This window comes from Carassius auratus, chromosome 9 (genome assembly GCF_003368295.1).
Source record: "Carassius auratus strain Wakin chromosome 9, ASM336829v1, whole genome shotgun sequence".
Taxonomy (NCBI): Eukaryota; Metazoa; Chordata; class Actinopteri; order Cypriniformes; family Cyprinidae; genus Carassius; species Carassius auratus.
In genome coordinates this window covers 6754948-6762097 of record NC_039251.1, presented here as the reverse complement: position 1 = coordinate 6762097, position 7150 = coordinate 6754948, and positions in this window count along the sequence as shown.

The following is a 7150-nucleotide window of genomic DNA, read 5'->3' as shown; positions in this document are numbered from 1 at the left end:
AAATAAATGCAGCAGTGGTGAGTATAAAATATTTATTTTAAATACATGATAAATCTTACCCTTAAACGTTTGAATGGTAGTGTATGTTTGAGGTATTACTTACTAGTCATATGTTTCATAATGTCTAAAAATGTTCTTCAGCTGGATACATGCACGGCCATCAGCATGGAAGAATATAGAACATAAACAATATGTCATTCTGTCAAAGCCAACAATATTTATTATAAAATGCCAGGTTTATTATAAATAAACAATAGCAGAGGTGAAATGAGAAAAGAAAAATAATTTACAGATTATACAAAAAAATAAAAATAAAAATAACAGAATTTAAAATTTTAGGTTTACTAACCGAGTAATACTCTTACAGTGTGGACATCAAAATAACTAACAGGCAAACAAACACACACACATATTATGAAAATATTATGTAAACACACACATATATAAGAAAATTACAGATTCATGCTGACGTAGGCAAAATATATTGTGAAAGATGCATATAAAGTTACCTTTTGTGGTTAGCATTACGGTGCTAACGGACTTTTTCTGAAGACACTGACCATTTCTATAAAGTACATTTTAAAACGAAAGTGTGTCATTTACATGAAAGAATATTTCAGGGACCCTTTTATGTAACATTTGTGTAATTTAGGGATTAAACTTACCTGAAATTAGTGAAAACAACCATGAGAGACCGAGTCAGTTCAGCTGCTTGACAGTTGGGCCTAGGCCCGTTTCCATTGTGACGTCCTCCGCTCCAGTTCAGCATGTGACCATCAAGTGTTTTCAAAATATATTTCAATATATTTAACAGTGCTTCAGACATGATGTCTAATATATTTCTTCAGTTTATGTTAATGGCTTTGTGGTTCGAAATAAAAGGTTTTTTTTCTGCTAAATTTGGACTCAAGCCCATCTACGTTTATTTTGGGGCTAAATTTGGATAAAAAATTAAAATAAAATAAAAAAAGACGTTAAATGTCGCTTTTTGGGCTTAATTTGGACCAAATTCGACGGACCAAATGAAGACCAATTTTCAATGTCACTTTTTGGTCTAAAAGAAGGCCATGATGGCCGACTTGATTTAGACCAGAAAACAACGTCCAAATGACGTCTGGTGCTGGGTGGAAATGACTCAAATGATTCGCGGGCCGCTCTGAAGTCCCGATCTGACTCGACTCAAATGATTCGCGGACCCGCTCTGAAGTCGCGATATGACTCAAATGATTCGCGGGCCCGCTGTGAAGTCCCGATATGACTTGACTCAAATGATTCGCGGACCCGCTCTGAAGTCGCGATCTAAATGATTCACGGACCTGCTCTGAAGTCTGAAATGATTCGCGAACGCGCTCTGAGGCCCGATCTGACTCAAATGATTCGCGGACCCGCTTTGAAGTCGCCATCTGACTCAAAATACTCAAATGATTCGCGAACGCGCTCTGAAGTCGCGATCTGACTCAAATGATTCGCGAACCCGATCTGAGGTCCTGATCTGACTAAATGACTCAAATGATTCGCGGACCCGCTCTGAAGTCCCGATCTGGCTCGACTCAAATGATTCGCGGGCCCGCTCTGAAGTCCCGATCTGACTCGACTCAAATGATTCGCGGACCCGCTCTGAAGTAGCGATCTGACTCAAATGATTCGCGAATCCGCTCTGAAGTCGCGATATGACTCAAATGATTCGCGGGCCGGTCTGAAGTCCCGATCTGGCTCGACTCAAATAAATCGCGGACCCGCTCTGAAGTCGCAATATGACTCAAATGACTCAAATGATTCGCAGGCCGCTCTGAAGTCCCGATCTGACTGGACTCAAATGACTCAAATGATTCGCAGGCCGCTCTGAAGTCCCGGACTGGACTCAAATGATTCGCGGACCCGCTCTAGTCCCGATCTTGACTCAAATGACTCGAGGCCGCTCGTGATGCTTACTTATTACTTATTTATTTAATAACCTTGATGCTGATTTGCTACTCAAGAAACATTTCTGATTATTACCAATGTAGAAAAACGTTCATATTTTTGTGGAAACTGTGATACATTAATTTTTTCAGGATTCACAGATGAATAGAAAGTTCAGAACAACAGCTTTTATTCGAAATATAATTATTTTGTAAAACTATTTTTTGTAACTTTTGATCAATTGAATGCAACCTTGCTTAATAAAACTATTAATTTCTTGAAAAAAATTTTTTTTATGTAAGTGTAGATATATGAAGTAATTTGTGAGATTTGTTTATCTTGTACAAAATCAGACCTTGTTTACACAAACTTTAAAATAAAATAAATTTTGGCAACTTTTTAACATAATATCACAAATTTAACTGTTAATATAAAATAATTTTATTAGCACATTAGCATTTAGTCTAAGAAGCCTTCAGTCTAGATCTACAAAGAAAAGGCCAAGAACATACACATCACAGGTTATGGCACAAACAATCCTAAAGAGTATTTATGAAAGCCCAAAACACACACACACACACACACACACACACACACACACACACACACACACACAGATCTGTCACTGCAGATAAAGCAGAAAATATCAAAATAAAAACTATTTCAAAATATGAATCCCTTTGACCTAAAATGTGTATTTAACATAAGTTATTAATATAATTAGGTATTATAATATATAATATTATTTCAGGAATTTAACTGTTGATTTATTTAAATTAGTAGCAAACGCCTTCCATACTAACAAACATCAGTTTGTTAAACTAAATCACTCAATCCTAAACTTAACCAGCAAACCAGAGTTATTTTAATATCATTGATACACTATTATCATTTTTGTTAATGTTTTAAATATAGATTAATAGGGATTCCATTTTATATTTTGTCTGTTTAAATTAAAATTTTAGTTAACATTTTTGTAATTTCAATGTGTTTTTGACAATTTTATCAGTTTTGTTTTTAATATGTTTATAGTTTTTTAAAAAGTTTTATTGTATTTAGTTCTAATTAAGTATGTCATTCAATAGACAATTTGCCTTGGCAACCAGCTGAAATAAAATTACGAAATATAATTTTTATTCTTTCTTTTTTATATACTTTTTCAAAGAATTATTCAATTTCAGTTAATGGTCATTTTATTTCAAATAATGTAATTATTTTTTAAAAAATTATATTATATATTATTATTACTACTCCCTCACTCTCTTTCTCTCTCTCACACACACACACACAAACCTTTCTGCATTTGTACATTTTCATTAGGACATTATTTAGTATGTTTATTAAGCTGCTTTTGTGCATACCACTCACTTCACACACACACACACACACACACACACACTCTCTCTCTCTCACACACACGCACACACACACACACTCTCTCTCTCTCTCTCTCTCACACACACACACACACACACGTTTGTTTTTGTGAAAAGTGTGTTCATCCCATAGGTGTAATGGGTTTATACTGTACAAACTGTATATTCTATGGCCCTACACCAACCCTACACCTAACCCTAACCCCCTCACAGGAAACTTTGTGCAGTTTTGAAAAATGGGGACATGGGTTATGTCCTCATAAGTCACCCTCTCCTTGTAATACAATTGATGAAACAAAATTTTATATTGTTTCCAATACTTACAATTATTCTCATACAACAAATTATTTTTTTATTTAATTTTTTTTTTTTTTTTTTGAGAAAAGCATACTGGAATGATAGACTATGTCAAAATAATCCAAAACCTAAATACAACATACAATCATTTCTAAAGCAATGGGCTAGTTGCATATCTCCGCCATCTTGGATTTCCGGTCTTGCGAGTGTGTGCGTAGATATTTCCGGTTGTGCTTAAAGTCAGTGCAGAGAACCGGAGAAGTTCAAATATTACCTTCTATATGTTTACAGGATTTATAATATCACTTCATATGCAAATAAGATATACACTGCTATTATCACTATACTACAAATGTTAACTGAGCCAGTGGATTTGAAACTTGTATATATGTTTGGGTCTGGTAAATGAATTAAATACACTAATGTTCACTACTGTTCACGAGATGAAAGTTGAACTCATGGTGTGTATACACAGCTATATAATGTATTTTATCTTACCAAATATGTAAATGTACAAATTACTTATTTCTCGAAAATGTTTGCATTATTATTATTTTTTTATATATATATATTAAATATTTACCTCGTGAGACGTGGGCTGCGATTTATCTTCAGAAGTATCCATTTCTCAATTGTACATATACATCAGTCTGTTTCATCGTTATTTTCACAACATATTTTATCATTTTACACAGTAAAAAATACGTGACTAATTTTAATATCTGTTTAATCTGATAATTAATGCAAAACAATAACAATATATACATGGCTGCTCATAGACAGATAATGATTTATGCTGCAGATCTTTCACAAACAAATAAACAGATAAAAACGCACATGAATGCAAACAGCGATCTTTTATTTAAGGCAAACCTACCATAATTATATTACGTTTAATTGTACAGTTAGTTATAAATTATGTTATCAAATAAAGTTAATAAAACATGCTTTATCAGAAATCTCTGTGCGTCTGACAGTCAGAAACATTTATCTTACATAACAGAACAAAACCAGCTCTTCGAAAATGAAAAGTAGCCCTATTGCATATTTGAGAGGTTTGTGTTTGAAAAAAGAAATCCCTGTGGACCTGACCTGACGCTGATCCACATAATCAACAGAAGAATAACGCAATCTCCGCGTTGTATCTTGATGAATTTCCCCACAGAGGTACGCAAAATATAGGGAGGATGTTTCCCCATGTTTTTGATATACCACTATCCGCTGTTAAATTTGAAAAACATTAATTATACACATCTAGCCAAGTTTCGTATGTAAGTTTCCCTTACAGTCAATGCGAGCATCGCAAGACCGGAAATAAGTACGCACACACTCACGTCGCTGAAGCTCACCGGCGCCATCTTGTGCACCTAGCCCAATGCTTGCTAGAATTGCTTGCTTTTCATTTGACTTATTTGTAGCTTCTAATATAAAATTAAAGCCTGAAATGGTCCTGGCAAAATACAAGTAAAAATAAATAAATAAATAAATGATGGTGAATTAAATTTAATGCATAATATTCAGACTGTCATTATCATGGTGTGTATAAAGCATTGACAGAAACACTGTACAGAGCAGGAAATAAAATAAAATAAAATAAAATAAAAAGGATGCAAATAATAAAACGATGAAATGATTCGCGAACCCGCTCTGAAGTCGCGATCTGACTCAAACGATTCGTGAACCCGCGATCTGATTCGACTCAAATGATTCGCGGATCCCCTCTGAAGTCGCGATCTGACTCAAATGACTCAAATGATTCGCGAACCCGCTATGAAGTCCCGATCTGACTCGACTCAAATGATTCGCGAACCCGCTCTGAAGTCGCGATCTGACTCAAATGATTCGCGAGCCCGATCTGACTCAAATGACTCAAATGATTCGCGGCCCGCTCTGAAGTCGCGATCTAAATGATTCTCGGACCCGCTTTGAAGTCGCGATCTGACCAGTGGCGGATAAAGAACGTCATTAATAGGTGGGCCTGGTGAATATAAAGTGGGGCCTGGGTTTTTTAATCTTATACACCTGATTCCTGGGCTCCATATTATAGAGCTTTCACACTGCGCGCGGATGCGGTCTGGCGATCCATTCCATGTGCGGTGCAGTACAGATCGTTTCAGCACCAAGTCTATTTCTGATGTGCTGCACGCGCTGAATTAAAGTGACAGGCTGACAGTGCATGCATGGTTCGTGGTCAAAATGAACACAGATTGAAATGAAAATATAATAAACTCACCATAAATGCGTTTAATTTAATCATTTTAGTCATCTTTTTTTACTTTAAAATCGGGGTAAAGCAAGGAAAAATAAAATTTACTTCAACAAGGCGAAATAATGAATAACTCTCATTTAATTCATGGTGGAGGTGAAAAAAACATTTCTTTGTGACATGCAATATTTATTAATGCAAAAGAAAAGGCATGATAGTCGGCTGTTTTTGTCAATTTTAAGTTTTAATTTGAAATGTTTGCGATTTTAATATAAGTACTACATTTGTTTGAGCAACATCTATAGGCTATAAGTAGCGCTGAATAATACCTTGTTTAAATTGTGTTAAAATGTCTGTTAAAGAGTGTATATGTACAAAGAGAATAGCAATGCTGACAAACCTTTTTTTAATAAAAGTTTCTGATAACTTCTGGATTTGAAATACAAAATAGTGAGTATATGTTTGTGGTAGCCTACAGTCATGGATCAGTCACGCACTGCACACACGGAGTATGTGTGTTTCAAGAGTTGCTTTAGGCCACTTTTAAGTCAGTGCGCGCAAGGAGAGCGTGTGGCCGCCTGTGCAGAAAAAAAAACAATTTACAAGATAACGAGCTGATTCTGTGTTTTAAAGAGAATCATAAGAAAACAAGTATGCTATGTGTTATATATTCACAAGGCAAACAACCATAGACAGTAAAAGAAATGGACACAGGGACCCCATTGGAACTCAATTGAGACAAGTGAAGCCCATTTTTAGAGTTTTTTAGCACTTCCATTTCTGACGCGCAGACTCAAACTAAGCTTAATGACGTCAGCAACTTGTCTGACAGATGTAAATCTTCTAGTAGCTGTGCGTGCAAACTGCCATCGTTAATCTTGCAGAGACGGCAAGCTTGAGCGGGGAGTTCTTTGGCGTGAGTGAGCAGGAGTAAGTATTCTGATCCTATTTTTACAAAAACTGTTCCTACGGGGCCATAATGTAACATAGAAGGTAATGGAACCCTTTATACATTGTTGTGTATCTATAGAAATAAATAATGGACAAACGGAGTCTTTAAACGCCTCAGATGTAAAGTTATTCGCTGTCAAAGTGACATCAAAATGAATGGGAGTCAATGGGAATGCTAACGTAAGTGAAGTTCTGCTACAAGATGGCAGCACCCGGCCAACTTCAACTTCCGGTCGACTTCCTTGCCGCCTGGTTCGTAGCGGGTTCACGAATCATTTGAGTCAGTGCGGGGATCGCAAATCATTTGAATCATTTCGGGAGTTTGTAGCGGGTTCGCGATTCATTTGAGTCAGTTTGGGGATCGCAAATCATTTGAATCATTTCGGGAGTTCGTAGCAGGTTCGCAAATCATTTGAGT